The sequence below is a fragment of the Chrysochloris asiatica genome, unplaced genomic scaffold (assembly GCF_000296735.1).
Source record: "Chrysochloris asiatica unplaced genomic scaffold, ChrAsi1.0 scaffold00143, whole genome shotgun sequence".
Classification (NCBI taxonomy): domain Eukaryota; kingdom Metazoa; phylum Chordata; class Mammalia; order Afrosoricida; family Chrysochloridae; genus Chrysochloris; species Chrysochloris asiatica.
In genome coordinates, this window is record NW_006408661.1 from 5590897 (window position 1) to 5608597 (window position 17701).

Genomic DNA, 17701 nt, shown 5'->3' on the forward strand with positions numbered 1-17701 from the left:
AGCTGGTGAGTTTGAACTGACGACTTTGCACTTCAAAGGGACCTTGCAGTCTAGGGTACTATCCCACAGTGCCACACCAGGACTCCTCCTATGACTAAATTACAAGATGACTATGTAATTTAGCATTCGAATGGGAACACTTTTGAAACTGAAAAGGGGAACGGCAAGTAATTACAAGGGAACATCAGGTGTAAACTGGGACTGAGGGTGGTTGGGGTCTCGGCATTTGCTGTAGGCTATTTCCTTAGTTAGTGGTTAAGAATAGGGCTGTGGAACCACAAGGTCAGCAGTTCGAAACTACCAGCTGTTCCGCAGGAGAAAGATGAGACTTTCTGCTCCCATAAAGATTTACAGCCTCGGAAACCCTGTACAGGGTCACTATGAGATGGAACCGACTCCACGGCACATAACCACCACCACCATTTCCTTAGTTGTACTTCCAATCCATTCTCTGTAAATAGTACTTCTGAGACTGTGCATGTTGTGGAGCACGAGGAGGAACGACCCTGCTGAGCATAGACAAGTACAGGGAAAGAAGTCACTCCTCCCTTGAGGACTGAGTGATGGGAGCAGCAGGCATCTTCAGTAGAATATCCTTACTGTTGTTAAGTGCCATCAACTTGGTTATGACTCATAGTGATCCTGCATAGAGTTTCCAAGGAGTGGCTGGTGAATTTGAGCCTCCAACCTTGCAGTTCAAACTGACTGTGTGGTCCAGTACTCATCCTACAGCACCATACCAGTACTCCCGCTGATGCTGTTGTCAAGTGTCATCGAATGGGTTCCAACCCAGAGCAACCCTGTATAGGGTTGCCGAAGAGTGGTTGGTGGGTTTGAACCATCGACCTTGCCATTCAAACTAACCTTACAGTCCAGCACATTATCCTGCAGCACCACACCAGGACTCCAATAGAGCATGGCGGTGGTGGTGCCTTAGTGTCATTTCTGTTTCATAGCAGTGCAAAATGGAAAAGTAACCTTCCTGGAGTCATAAGGACAAAGGATACCAGGATGGCAGAGGAAGTGGGTACAGAACGGTGAAGAGCCTAGTGGTCAGGTGGGAGGTACTTGGGGAAAGGGACTGGTTTGCTGTCTGTGAACTCTTGGCCATCTGTGAATACAGCCCTGGTGCTTGATGCTCTGCACATGTTTTCCAGGTCCCATGTCACATTTTTTTCTGTTTGAGGGGCCCTAAAGAGGCTATTTATTTTGCAACCATAAGTGAAAATACTTTAAAAATTCTGTTGCTATGATCCTTTGTGTGGCTTCACACCTTTGGGGTGTGGAGAACAAGATGCTAATGGATGTCTTTGAAGGAATCTGAGCTCCAGACTCCCTTGGCACACTGCATACCACTAGTAATTCAATTTCTATTTGTAATTACCTGTTGGTTTATCTGTCTCTTTCACTCCCTCTGTCAAGACCAACTTCAAGTTGTCACATTCCCAATGTCCAACATGGTGCCTGGAAAAAAGAGGGCATCTAATACATGTTTGAAAAAATGATGGAGAAAGATGGATGTTTCTCTGAAGTAGGACACAGAGTGGTTGAAATATAGAATCTGTGCTCCTCAAAGTCTTAAATATGAAAATGGGTTTTCCAAGAAAATACTGTAGGAACTCTATTTTTATTGTTTCTTATTGCTTTCAGTTTTATTTTATTGATTTCCCCCCCTATTCTATAGGAAAAAAGAAGTGATGGAGTAGTTTTACTATTGTGACTTTAGAACAATGAGAGCATGAAGCAGAACTTATTCCTAATTAAATGCTTTTGGAAACAGTCCTTTCCTTGTATCTTTTTGTTTGTAGTTTCTACAACTGACAATATATTCTTTCCAATTTTGGAAGTTTTTTACAGTCCAGGAGTCCATTAAATAAAATGCTATTATTGCCTTGAGCTCTAAAATAATTTCATCCCATCATCTAAAAGGAGTTGTTGTTGTTGTTAGGTGCCATCAAGTCAGTTGCAACCCATAGGGACCCTGTGTAGGGTACCAAGGAGTGACTAGTGACCTTTAGCTGCCAACCTTGTGTTTCAAACCGACTTTACAATTCAATGCATTAACCCACAGCACCACACCGGGTCTCCTACAATTTATTTTGGTTTACATGCAATTTTCCTTAAAAGCAATGATTTCTAGATTGAACCCAGAGTATTAGGGGGAATTACATGATAGATCTAGTTATGTCCTGAACACTACAGTCACTTGATAAATATTGAATGTTTAAGTAGACTGTTTCCTCTTTACAAAGGCTGAGTAAACTTTTCTTTTCTTATTGTGTATGAGTACAGTTCATATAAACTACCTGAAACTGATGGGTGATGCCTGATAATCACAAAGTCAGCAGCTAAAACACACCAGGTCATCTACAAGGGAAGGAAGAGGCTTTCTGTTCCCATAAAGATTTTTCTGTTGTTGTTAACCCTATGTGGGGTATCTATGAGTCAGAATCGACTTGATGGCCATATGACATAGTAGGTGGTGTGTGCCATCAAGTCAGTTCAAATTATAGAGACCCCGTGTAGGGTCTACAAGGCTGTAAATCTTTATGAGACCAGAAATCCTCATCTTTCTCCCACAGAGTTGCTGGTAGATTCAAACTGCACACCTTTCAGCTAGCAGTTCATCTGGTAATCAACTTGCTACCAATTGATTATTTTTAAAGAGTAAGAAAATGACAATATGAAAGACCTACAGTTTTATTGGAAGCAAAGGGGAAGGATCAGTAGTTGGAAAATGTGACCTTGGTGATAGAAATGATGCTGATGCTGGAGATTGCATGATAGAATTTTGCAAGACCAATGAGTTGGTCATTGCAAATACCTTTTTTAAACAATATAAAAGACGACTATACACATTGGCCTCACCAGGTGGAATACACAGAAATCAAATTGACTACATCTGTGGAAGAGATGGTGGAAAAGATCCAAATCATCAGCCAAAACAAGGCCAGGAGCAGACCGTGGGACAGATCAATTATTCATATGCAAGTTCAGGTTGAAGTTGAAGAAAATTAAAACAGGTCCACAAGAGCCAAAATTTGATCTTGAACATATCTCACCTGAATTTAGAGATCATCTCAAGAACAGATTTTATGCATTAGACACTAATGACTAAAGACCAGAAGAGTTGAGAATTGACATTAAGAAAATCATACAGGAAGATAGCAAAAGATCAATAAGAAGATGGAAAATAAGGAAAAGACCAAAATGGATGTCAGAAGAGACTCTGAAACTTGCTCTCCAGCATAGAGATGCTAAGTAAATGGAAGAAATGAAGAAGTAAAAGAACTGAACATAAAATTTCAAAGATAGCTAGAGAAGACAAAGTCAAGTATTATTAGGAAAAGTGCAAAGACATGAAGTTAGACCAAAAGACCAAAAGGGAAGAACACGTCAACATTTCTCAAGCTATAAGAACTGAAGAAAAAAATACAAGCCTCGACTAAAATATTGAATTATCCAGGAAGCATCAACAGAAGATGGAAGGAATAACACAGTCACTGCACCAAAAAGAAATGGCTGATATTCATCCATATCAGGAGATATTATATAATCAAGAGCCAATATTACTGAAAGAAGAAGTCCAAGGTATACTGAAGGCAATGGAAAGAAAGGCATTGAAAGAACAAGACTACAGAAACCGATGAATACAATTAGAAATCTTCCAACAAACTGATGCAGAATTGGAGGCACTCACTCATCTATGCCAAGAAATTTGGAAGATAGCTACCTGGCCAACTGATTGGAAGAGATCCATAGTTATGCCCATTCCAAAGAGAAGTGACTCAGTGGAATGTGAAAATCATTGGACAATAAAATTAATACCACATGCAAGTAAAATTTTGCTCAAAATTATTAAAAAATGGCTGCAACTATACATTGACAGGGAACTGCCAGAGGTTCAAACTGGAGTCTAGCAAGAACATGAAATAAGGGATGTCATTGCTGATATTAGATGAATCTTTACTGAAGGTAGAGAATATCAGAAAGATGTTTATCTTTGCTTTATTAATTATGCAAAGGCTTTCAATTCTGTGGATCATGGACAATATGGTAGATAATGAGTATTCCAGAACACATATTTTGCAATTATGCATGTGAGGAACCTGTACATAGACCAAGAGGCAGTCAGATGAACAAAACAAGGGGACACTGAATAGTTTAAATTAGGAAAGGTATGTGCCAGGGTTGTATTCTTTTACCATAGTTATTCATTCAGTATGCTTTGCAGATAATCTGAGAAGCTGGTTCATATGAAGAAGAACGTGGGCATTAGGATTGGAGGAAGACTCATTAACAGCCTGTGGTATGTAGATGACACAACCTTGTTTGCTGAACATGAAGAGGACTTAAAATACTTACCAATGAAAATCAAAGACCACAGCCTTCAGTATGGGCTGCACCTCAATGTAAAGAAAACAAAAATCCTCACCACTGGGTCAATAGCTGCATATGCATGTGAAAGTTGGACAGTGAATAAGACCACAGAGGAATTAATTCATTTGAGTTATGGTTTTGGAAAAGAATTTTTAAAGTACCATGAACTGCCCGAAGAACAAGCAAATCTATATAGGAAGATGTATAGTCAGAATACCTTTTAGAAGCCAGGATGGAGAGATTTTGTGTCTGACATAATATGAGGAGGAACTAGTCCCTGGAGAAGGAAATCATGCTAAGTAAAGTAGAGGATCATTGAAAAAAAGAAAGACCCCCAAGGAGATGGATTGGCACAGTGGCAGTAGCAGTGGGCTTAAGCTTAAAAACAGTTGTGAGAAGGGTGAAGGAATGGGCTATGTTCCATTCTGTTGTGCATAAGGTTGCTATGAGCCAGAACTGTCTCAACAGTATCTAATAGCAACAAAAACAAAATTTTGTCACTTTTAGAAATACAATACCCCCATGGTTCACCCCATCACCTCTACCATGAAAAGCTAACCACTGTTGTTCACAATTTGGTGTATGTGCCATCTCACATGTATACACACACATACACTCACATATATTTTCACTTAAAAATGGAATATGTTACTCTATTTTATTCACCTGAAATATTTTAGAGGCCCATTTAAGTGTCAGGAATATAGATATATCTCATTATTATTTTTTACTTTGTTTTTATACATTTAGCTTTTAAATGTATATGAAGTTTATTTCTGTGTATGGTGTGAGACAGCTTATCTACCACTGATATTTTAAATGGTTTACTAAGTGTTTCACTTAGTCCTCAAGTGAACTCTTCTTTCCCTACTGATTTGAATCACTATCTTTTTCACAAACTGAATTCCCATATGCATGTGAATTTGTTTTTGGATATTATTCTTTTACATTGGTCTCTCTGTTTATTTTTGTACAAACTAATCTGTTTAAACTTGTAACTTCATAATATATTGTGATATCTATTTGTCTATAAAATAATTATAATTTAATTTTTTTAAATGATAGGAAAAGCTCCCTTTATTGTTTCTATTTCCTGGTTTATTTTTATTTCATTCTTTAAAATTCTAAATAAGTAGTAGCGCATGTTGATAATTTTAAAATTAAATAAAACAAAAAGGCTGATACTTAAAAACAACATTCATCCTACTAGCTCTTTCTTCTCAGAGGCAATCTTTTTTATCTCTCTGATCTTTCTGGTATTTACGTCTATAAGGAGACTTCAAAAAGTTCATGGAAAAATTGAATTAAAAGATAATGAAATCTTCCTTCTTACTTTTTGAAACCCCCTGTTGTATTTTTAAATAATACCCTTATGCTAATTATTGATCTATCACTTTTAAACATCATTTGTTGATTCTGTGTGTGTTGCTATGATGCTAGAAGCAATGCCACCAGTATTTTAAATACCAGCAGGGTTACCCATGGTGGACATATTTTAGTGGAGCTTCCAGACTAAGACAGACTATGAAGAAGGAGATGCAGAGTACTTCTGAATGATTAGCCACGTTGTGAATAACAGTGGAACACTGTCAGATATAATGCCCTTAGATGAGGCCCTCCTGTTAGAAGTCAACTCAAAATATGAGTGAGGGAAAAAAGTGAAGTTCACTTTAATGATGTGGATGGAGCAAAGTACTCGAGGCCTTCATTTGCTGAAGGGGCACAACTCAAAATGAAAAGAAATAGCTACAAACATCCATTAATAATCAGAACATGCATGGAATGTACAAAGTATGGATCTAGGAAAATTGGAAGTTGTCAAAAATGAAATGGAATGTTTAAAGATCAGTATTCTAGACATAAGTGTGTTGAAATGGCAGATATTGGTCTTTTTGAATCAAACAATCATAGGATCCACTATGGCAGGAATGACAAATTAAAGAAGAATGGTGTCACATTCATTGTATAAAAGGAGATTTCAAGATCTGTCTTGAAGTACAATGCTGGATATTATCTATACACTTTTAAGGAAGGCCAGTTAATGCAAATGTTATTAAAATGTATGCATCAACGACCAAAGCCAGTTATGAAGAAATTAAAGATTTCTACCAAGGTCTGCAGGCTAAAATTGCTCAAACATACAATCAAGGGGCACGGATAATTACGGGTTATTGGAATGCAAAAATGGAAAACAAAGAGGAGGGCTCAGTAGTTGGAAAATATAGTTTTGGTGGTGATAGAAATAATGCTAGAGATTGCATGATAAAATTTTGCAAGACCAATAATTTATCCATTTTTCCACAACATAAATGGCAACTGTACACATGGACCTTCCCAGATGAAATAAGCAGGAATCAAATTGATTATATCTGTATAAAGAAACAAGGGAGAAGCTCCATCTCATCAAGCCAAAACAAGACCAAGGGCCACCTGTGGTGCCTTAGGTTGAGTTTTCTCTAGAGAATAAAATCAATGAAGCTTATATATTTGTATATAAAGGGAAGTTTATAGCAAGGAAACAACTTGCATTCTTCCAGAGGTGGGCAAGTTCCAAGTTCAGAGGTCCTTTATACTAAGATCAGTATGTCAGGCAGCAGGCAGGTAGACAGGTTGGGTAGGTAACCTGGAAGGCTGCAAATGACTCCCAGGATGATCAGAAAATTGAACAGGTCACTGGCTCAGATCCAAATAATTGGAGGTCAGATGATGAGCCAGATACAGAGTACAGACTCACCATAATGCAAGAAAGATTTACCTGAGAGTCCAATATATTTGAAGCAGGCCACACCCCTGAGGAAACTTCCTCTCAAATGAGCTTACAGCACATCTCATCATGGAGCTGATTATATTATATTAAAGTTCATCATGAGGAATCGCTATACCTTACTTGTCAAACTCCTGAGAATCCTGGACCAGTCAAATTGACACAGAACTTTAACTATCACATGGTAAACAGACCATCAATTGCTCATTTTCAAGTTAAGGCCAAATCTGAAGAATATAAATGTAAGTCTATGAGAGCCAAAAAACAACCTTGAATATATATCTCACCTGAATTTAGAGACCATCTCAAGAATAGAATTGACACAGTGAACATTAATGACCAAAGACCAAGGGAATTGTGGGATAACATCAAGAGCATCAGACATGAAGAAAACAAAAGGTCATTAAGAAGACAGAAAAGAAAGAAAAGATTAAGGTAGATGCCAGAAAACACTCTGAAGCTTCCTCTTGAGTATAGAGTAGCTAAAGTGAATGGAAGAAATGATGAAGTAAAAGAACAAAAAAATTTCACAGAGCAGCTGAAGAATACAAAGTATTATCATGAAATATGTAAAGACTTGGATTTAGAAAACCAAAAACCAAAAGGCAAAAACACACTCAGAATTTCTCAAGCTGAAAAAAAAACTGAAAAAACAAATTCAAGCCTCAACCCAAAATACTGAAGGATTCTATAGGTAAAATATTGAAGGTTTCAGGAAGCATCAAGAGGATATGGAATTTCATCCGAAATTCAGAGACACTGTATGAAGAAATATTGGTCAATGTTCAACCATTTTAGGAGGTACCATATGATCAAGAACCATATGATCAAGAACCCACAGTATTGAAGAAAGAAGTTCAAACTTCACTGAAGGCATTGGTGAAAAACGAGGCTCCAGGAATTGATGAAATATTAATTCAAGTGTTTCTACAAATTGATGAAGTGATAGAAACTCTCACTAATCTATGCTAAGAAATTTGGATACAGTTGGTCAACTATCCGTAAGAGATCCACAGTTTCACCCATCTCCCAAAATGGTAATCCTATAGAATGCAAATATTATTGGACAATATTACTGACATCACATGCAACTCAAATTTTGCTGAAGATAATTCAAAAATGGTTGCAGCAGTACATCAACAGAAAGTTGCCAGAAATTCAAGCCAGATTCAGAATGGGATTTGGAATGAAGGATATCATTGCTAATGTAAGATGAATCTTGGCTGAAAGCAGAGAACACCAGAAAGATGTTTACTTGTGTTTTACTGACCATGTAAACACATTCAACTGTGTCAATCATAAACCATAAATAACATTACAATGAATGGAAATTCCAGAACACTTCATTGTCCTCATGAGGAACCTCAAGAAGCAGCCATTTGTACAAAATAAGGGTATATTGTACGGTTTTAAATCAGGAAAGGTATGTATGAAGGATATATCCTTTCACAAATTATTTAATCTGTATGCCGAACAAATAATCAAAAAACTGGACAATATGAAGAAGACTTGGCATCAGGATTAGAAGTAGACTCATTAACAACCTGCAATATGCAGATAGCACAATCTTGCTTGTTGAAAGCAAAGAGGACTTGAGGCACTTGCTGATGAAAATCAAAGACTAGAAACTTCAGTATGGATTACAACTCAGTGTAAAGAAAACAAAAATCCTTATAACTGAACCAATAAACAACATGATAATCAGAGAAAAATATGAACTTGGTAATGATTCCATTTTACTTGGATTCACAATCAGTGCTCATGGAAACAGCAGTCAATAAATCTAAATATGTATTGCATTGGGCAAATCTTCTGGAAAAGACCTCTTTAAAGTGTTAAAAAACAAAGATGTTACGTTGAGGATTAAAGTACACCTGACACAAGCCATGGTACTATCATTACCTTATACGTGTGTGTAAGCTGGACAGTGAACAAGGAAGACAGGAGACGGGAGACATTTGAATTATGGTATTGGGGAAAAATATTGAAATATCTGAAGAATGATTCTTAGAAGATTTGCTTCACATACTTTGGACATATTGTCTCATGTGCTTTAGACATATGTCTCTGGACAAGGGCATCATACCTAGCAAAACAGAGAGTCAGTGAAAAAGACCCCCAACATGATGGTCTGACACAGCAGCTGCCACATGGATTTAAAAGTACCACAGTTGTGAAGATGGTGCAAGGCCCAGCAGTGTTAAGTTCTGGAATGCATAGGTCACTATGAATCAGAGCCAACTCTGCAGCACCTAACACCAACAACAGTCTTATACTTGACTATGTCTGTCTATTGTTAAACATGTCCATTAAATTCTTAATTTTTATGTATAAGTAGATACATATATAAAGGACCTCTAGTAGAGTAGTGGTTACAAATTGGGCTGCTAACCTTGAGATCAGCAGTTTGAAACTACCAGCAGTTCCATGGGAGAAAGATGAGACTTTTTGCTCCCGTAAAGATTTATAGCCTTGGAAACCCTGTGCAGGGTCGCTGTGAGTTGGAACCAATTCCACAGCACATAACCACCACCACCACCATATATATATAAATAAGTATATATACACAAATTTTTATTGTGAATTGAATGAAGGTTTACAGAGCAGATCAGTTTTTCATTCAATAATTCATGTCATTGATTGTATGTAGTTCCCACAATGTTACATCACTTATCCCACTTCCTCCCTATACTTCCTTTTCCTAAAACCCTTCTGAACTTTGTCCTTGGTTAAATGCTGACCTTTTGATGCCAAATGGTGGATTAATCTAAGGTATTATATTTTTAAGTTCTAGAATTCCTACTTGGCTCTTTTTCAAATCAAGTTTCATGTAGATAGTTTCCATTTCCCATTGAATTTTTGAGACCTTTCTTATATTTCAAACCAGGAAGCATGGTTTTAGCATTTGTGCCTGATACTTCACCATCTGAATCTTTCTATTATCTTCTTCCCACTTTTGATTCTCACTCATAGAGATCTTATGCTGAACAAATGTGAAATTTTATTTGGAGAAATAATTTTAAGGCTAGAATGAAAACATCTCCCTCCAGAAAAAAATGTCATGTTTCTTACATTCTGGGACCACTTAATAGAAGATTCAGACTTAAGAGTCCCTGAATCACCCATGTGAGGACAGATTTATTTCCAGGTCCCTTATCTGCACATTGAAACCACTTGGGCAGTTTCAAAATATATTCATGTGCATGTCACACTCACAGGCTGTGATTTAATTGGTCTGTGGTTTGCTTGAGCTTTAGAATATTTTACAGATTGCCAATGATTCTACCGCTCTGGTAGCATAATGGTTACGAATCGGGCTGCGAACCGCAAGGTCAGCAGTTCGAAATTATCAGCTGCTCCAAGGAAGATGAGGCGTTCTGCTCCTGTAAAGATTTACAGCCTCAGAAACCCTGTACAGGGTCGCTATGAGTCGGTACTGACTCCACGGCACACAGTCACTGCCACCAATAATTCTAACATGCCCTGCTTTAAAAGTAAAGCCCTTCATGGTTCCAACCTAGTGTATAGTATTCATCAGACTCTCCACTTGGCAGGCCCTTTAGTATGTTTAGCCTAATGAGGCTGACAAATTCCACAGTTTCATATAGCAGCTGTTTCTTCCTGATTTGAATAAAAGCAGCTTTGAATGCTTGTTTCCGATATTCTTCCCAAGTTTGACTTGTAATTCTTGTCCTATCTAATTGGCTCTTTGATGCTTTTAAGAAAATGTATACGGGTTGCCAATGAGACCCTTTCTTATGTGTGTCTTTAAAAATTTGTAGGTAAGTCAGAGCAGGTGCTTATGGGTCTCATTTAACTTACTTTAGTTCAATAACTACATGTACATCAAGTGAAGGTGTTGTAATGAAGAATTTGTTGCCAGTAGGGATTGGTATGAAGATTAAAGAGCACAGCCTTCGATATGGATTACATCTAAATGTCAAGAAAACAAAAATCCTCACCACTGGACCAATAAACAACATTCTTATCAATGGAGAAAAGATTGAAGTTGTCAAGGACTTCATTCTTCTTGGATCAATTATCAACACTCATGGAAGCAGCAGTCAAGAGATCAGATGACGTATTGCATTGGGCAAATCTGCTGCACAGGAACTTTTTAAAGTGTTGAAGAGTAGAGATGTCAGCTTGAGGACTAGGGTGCGCCTGACCCAGGCCATTGTGTTTTCAATAGCCTCATATGGATGCGAAAGCTGGACAGTGAATAAGGAGGATCGTAGAAGAATTGATGCCGTTGAGTTGTGGTGTTGGAGGAGAATACTGAAAGTGCCATGGACTGCCAAAAGAACCAATAAATCTGTTTTGGAAGAAGTGCAGCCAGAGTGCTCCTTGGAGGCCAGGATGGCTAAGCTTCCTCTCTCCTAACTTTGGACATATTGTCCGGAGGAAACAATCGCTGGAGAAGGATGTCATGCTGGGTAGGGTGGAGGGTCAGAGAAGAAGAGGAAGACCCCCAATGAGATGGATCAGCCAGGTGGCATCATTGATGGACTCAGGTGTGGCAGCGGTAGTGAGGTTGGCCCAGGATCAAACATTGTTTCGTTCTGCTGTGCATAGGGTCGCTATGAGTCGGTTCCGACTCGATGGCACCTGACAACAACAACAACAAGGGATTGGTTCAATCATTTCGAAGTGAGAATAAATTGATATAACATTGTGTTTATATAACGTTGTTGTTGTTGTTGCAAAGTGGCGTCGAGTCGATTCTGACCCATAGCAACCCTGTAGGGGTTTCCAAGGAGCAGCTGGTGAACTTGAACTGCCAGCCTTGCAGTTCAAATGGCTTTGCAGTCTGACGCATTAACCCACAGCGCCACACCAGGACATTAAATTATATAAATTAATTTATATAACATTAAATGGGCTCAAGAGTAACAACGACTGTGAGGTTGGCACAGGACCAGGTAGTATTTTGTTCTGTTGGGCATGAGATCGTTATGAGTTGATACCAAATCGACAGCACCTAACAACAACAAAACGGGTAAATACAAGTTGTCTATAAATTGGATGTTCATAACTGGAGTCCTGGCAGGGATGGCACTGTGGGATAATGCATCAGACTGCCAAGTCGTTTGAACTGCAACATTGGTGGTTCAAGCTCACCAGTTGCTCCTTGGAAACCCTATACAGAGTTGCTATGGGTCAGAATTGACTCCACGGTACTTAACAACAACAACCAGAGAACTTACGATATATATATATATATACACACACACACACATACATATATATGTATATATACAATCCTACACCATGTATGGAGTCCTTGTGTGGCTCTGTGGATTAATGCGCCAGACTGCAAAGCCATTTGAACTGCAAGGTTGGCAGTTCAAGCTCACCAGCTGCTCCTAGGAAACCCTATACAGGGTCGCTATGGGTGAGAACCGACTCGACAGCGCTTCACTTTCTCACTCACACACCGTGTGTGTATATATAAGTTGTTGTTAAGTACCTGCATGGTGTAGGATTGTATATTATAATGTATGCACTATACATTATACATAATGTATATAATATATGTAGTGTAATCACGGGAGAAAGATGAAGCATTTGCTCCTCCAAATATTGACACTCTCAGAAACCCTATACAGAAACTCTATGAGTTGGAACCCACTCAACAGCACTTAACAATAACTGTGTTGTTGTTGTTGTTGTTAATGTACATCTATTTTAGTTGATCTCAACAGAGGTTTTTTTCTAGCCCATCATTAAGAAAATTGTAAGTCACTCAGTTGCTGTTTAAAAGGTGAAACAGAGGTGGTATTTAGAATTCTTTGTAGTTAACTGCCATTGAGTCAGTTTTGACCCACAGCCACCCTGTATAGGGTTTCCGAGGAGAGGCTGGTGAATGGCCAACCTTGCAATCTGGCTTATTAACCCACAGCACCACACCAGGACTCCATTTACAGGTCTTATGCTTCTGTAAAGGTTTTTGTTTTATTCATTCTATGGAGACATAGTATGGTAGGATTTTGAAGTCCAATTTGAAAGTAATTTTCCTTCAAATACTTGAAGGCGCTGTCTTATTAAGCTATAATATTGATCACAATTGTTAAATAATCCTCTCTGGTGTCTATTTCTTTGTAATGACTCACATCTTTTCTGTCTCCCATCTCAGTAAAAGTAACTTTTAGAATCTTCTCTTTTCCTGGGAACTATGAACTCTTACAAACATGTACTTTAGTATGAGTCTTATTTTATTGGTTTTTCCATCTCTTTAAAGAATGATTTAGAATCTAGATAGGGATTTCATTATATCTTCAGATTACTTTGGGTAATGTTGACATTTTCACAATGTTAAGTCTTCCTATAATATGCACATGGGATATTCTTCCATTTTTGTAGGTCTCTTTTGGTTTCTCAAGTTTTTTCTTGTTCTTTGATTTATTCTATTTTATAACATTTATTTCTGAGTATAAAGTTATACTACCTTCATTGAGGATGGTTAATTTAAAAAAATATTTTTATATATTCCTTTCTTTGTTTTTTTTCCCTAGATTTTCTTCTTTTTCTCAACCATCTGTTGTGCCTTGGCTCTGTTCATATTTAAGAGTGACCCTTTACAATATGTACCTAAGAACAAAGGTGAGAAGGGATGGGAAGGTGGGTGGGATGGAAATAGTCACAGGAAGGAAGCAGCATAGCTGTTGTTCCATGGAAATGAAACAAAGTGTATGATTTGTTGAATGTAAAACTGATGAGCTTATCTGTTAACCTTCACTCAATTCACAATAAAAAGTTTAAAATTAAAAAAAAAAAAAAGAGTGAGCCTTTAAATGAGGAGAACCTGTGGGGCTGGTGCGGGGAGGTAGAGGAACAGAACTTGTTGATCAGTGGACTCCATTCATTTCTCAAAGAGCATTAATTTCCCAGATCTTCTATAATTCTTATGTGTGTATACTTAACTTCCCCAAAAGAGTCTTCTGCGATTCTTGTGTTTGTGTTTGTAACTGTCACCACTGTTATACAGTTTTTTCATGACTCCAAACAAAAATTCATTAAGCAATTATTTCCCTTCCCTAAAGGAGCTCTGGTAGTATAGTGGTTACAAGTTGGGCTGCTAACCTCAATATCAAAATTACCAGCTTTTCAGCTGGAGAAAGATAAGGCTTTCTGCTCCCATAATGATTGACAGTCTTGGAAACCCTATACAGGGTTTCTATGAGTCGGAACTGATTCCATGGCACATAACCACCACCACCATTCCCTTCCCTCCACCCAAGGTTACCATTTAATCTACTGTCCATCTCTTTGCATTTACCTGTTCTAGAGAATATCAGAAAGATGTTTGCCTGAGCTTTATTGACTACACAAAGGCTGTTGATTGTATGGATCATGATAAGCTGTGGACAATATTGCAAAGTATGAGTATTCTGAAACACTTAATTGTGCTCATGAAGAATCTGTACATGGACCAAGAGGCAGTTGTTCAAACAGAACATGGGAACACTGGATGGTTTAAAATTAAGAAAGGTGTACAATAAGATTGTATTCTTTCACCATACTTATTCAACTTGTATGCTGAGCAAATCATCCGAGAAGCTGGGTTATATGAAGAAAAAGACATGGCATCAGGATTGGAGGAAGACTCATTAACAACCTGTGATATGCAGATGATACAACCTTGCTTGCTGAAAGTGAAGAGGACTTAAAATATTTACTGATGAAGATCAAAGAGCACAGCCTTTGGTATGGATTACATCTCGATGTAAAGAAAACAAAAATCCTCACCACTGGACCAATAAACAGCATTCTTATCAACAGAGAAAAGATTGAAGTTGTCAAGAACTTCATTCTTCTTGGATAAACTATCAACACTCACAGAAGCAGCAATCAAGAAATCAAAGAACAATGTATTGCATTAGGCAAATCTGTTTCATAAGACCTTTTTAAAGTGTTGAAAAGCAAAGATGTCAGCTTGAGAACTAAGGTGTGCCTGACCCAAGCCATGGTATTTCAGTAACCACATATGCATGTGAAAGTTGGACAGTGAATTAAGGAAGACCATAGCAGAATTGATGCTTTTGAGTTATGGTATTGGAGGAGAATATTGAAAGTGCCATGGGGCTGCCAAAAGAACCAATAGATCCATTTGGGAAGAAGTGCAGCCAGAGTGCTCCTTGGAGGCCAAGATGGCCAAACTTTGTGCCTCATACTTTGGATATATTGTTAGGAGGGGACAGTCGCTGGAGAAGGATATCATGTTTGGTAAGGTAGAGGGTCAGAGAAGAAGAGGAAGACCCCAGAGAGATGGATTGGCCAAGTGGCAGCATCAATGGGCTCAAGTGTGGCAACAATAGTGAGGTTGGCCCAGGATCGGGCAGTGTTTTGTTCTGCTGTGCATAAGTCAGCAACGATTCAATGGCACCTGACAACAACCACAATTCTAGATATTTTAATAAGTGGAGACCTGTAATATTTGTGTGTGTGTTGATTTACTTCAGTAAACAAAATGCTTTCAAGATTCATGTATGTTGTAGAATGTATCATAACTTAATTTCTCTTTGTGAATTAGTAATATCCCATTGCTTGAATATATAACATTCTGTTTACCTGTTATTCTGTTGATGGGCATTTTTTTGGCTATTATGAGTAGTACTGCAAAGAACATTGATGTACTGGTCTATTTGTGTCATTGCTTTCAATTCATTTGGGTATTTACCCAGAAGGAGAATTACTGTGTGGTAAGGAGTTCTGTTGTAACACTGTAGAAAAAGCACTGGACTGCTAATTTCAAGGTCAGTGGTTAAAACCCACCAACTGCTCCTCGGAAATCCTATACAGGGTGGGTATGAGTTGGAACTGACTTGATGGCATCTAACAATAACAACAACAACACGATAAGTTTGAAGTCCGGCTATAGGATAAGAACTGGGCAGCTATCTACGAGTTCCATTCGACCCCACCAACTGTTGCTTGGGATAAAGGTGAGGCTTTCTATTTCTGCAAAGTTTAACAGTCTCAGAAAAGCTTTTAGGCTTGTTATAAGTCAGAGCAACCCAACCACACCTAACAACAACAATATGGTAAGTTTGCGAGGACAGTGATGCTATATAAGGTAAGCAATAGACCGTGAACCACAAGGTTAGTCATTGGAAGTCACCAGCAGGAGAAAAATGAGGCTTTCTCTGCCTTCAAAATTTTACAGCTTTGAAAACCCTATCCAGCCAGAGTCATGAGTTGGAACCAACTTTTATAGGTCTTAGTAACAACAACAATGGAAAGTTTAGGTTTAACATTTTGAGGAACCACCAAACTGTTTGTCACATTGACTGTACCATTTTGTATTCCCACCAGTAATGAATAAGGATTCCAGTTTCTCTACAGTCTCACTGACATGTTTTATTTTTCACATATTGTGAATTGAGTTAAAGTTTACAAATCAGATCAATTTTAGATTCAACAAATTACGTACTTAATTTTATCTCAATGATTTCAATTATCTCAGTGTAATATCATTTATCCCACTTCCTCCCTATGTTTCTTGCTTCCATTCTTCCTTCTATCCCAAACTTTCTGAACTTTGTCCTTGGGTAAATGCTGACCTTTTGATCTAGAATACTTGACCATTCTATTGTACACAAACCTCACTAGCGTTATTGTCCCATCTGTATAACTTTTTACTGCTTGACTGAAAATTGAGCATCAGTGGTGATTTCAGTTCCAGACATGAATGGTGACCAAAGCTCATAGACTCAGTGTTCTACTGGTCTCTCTCTCGCCATATAGTTCTTCATATAATCAAGCTTCTTGAATTATTTGCTCAGCATAAAGCTTGAGTAAGCATGGTGACAGAATATAACCCTAGTTCACACCTTTTCTGATTTTAAGCCATTCAGTATACCCTTGTTCTGTTAAAGCAACTGCCTCTTATCTTAGTATAGGTCCTTATGAGCACAATTGAGTGATATGGAATACACCTTCTTTGCAATGTTATCCAGAGTTTGTCATGATTTCCACGTCAAAAGACTTTGCAGAGTCAAGAAAGCACAAATAACATTCCATGTCCTCTTCTGAATCTGAATCTCTGGCAGTTCCCTGTGGATGCACGGTTATAGCCGATTTTGAATTATCTTCAGGAAAATTTTGCTTATATGTGATATTAATGATATTGTTCTATGATTATCGCATTCCAATGGGTCAGAGTCTCAGGGCTCTACCAGTCTCTCTCTGACCAGTAAGTCTGGTCTTTTTTATACTTTTGAGTTTTGTTGCACATTTTCTCCCACTCTATATACGACCCTCTAATGTGATCCCTTCAGAGCATTTGATAGAGATAGCCTGGCACCATCTAACTTTTCTAGTCTCAGGGACATGGAGTCTGATATTCTTGTGGTCCATTAGTACATTTTCAAGCATCTTCAATTTTCATCTCTCTTCTTTTCTCCAGACAGTAAGACACCAATATTTACACCCTAGACGGCTGTTCATGATGTTTTAAGATCCCACTCAATATGTACAATTCTTGTTGTTGTTAGGTGCCATCGAGTCAGTACTGACTCATAGTGACCCTATGCACAACGGAAAGAAACATTGCTC

At 38.0% G+C, this 17701-nt stretch overlaps 1 pseudogene; it reads left to right on the forward strand.

Annotated features, from left to right (window-relative positions):
- Nucleotides 1-17701, forward strand: part of LOC102830763 — a 115580-nt pseudogene that overhangs the window by 38025 nt on the left and 59854 nt on the right.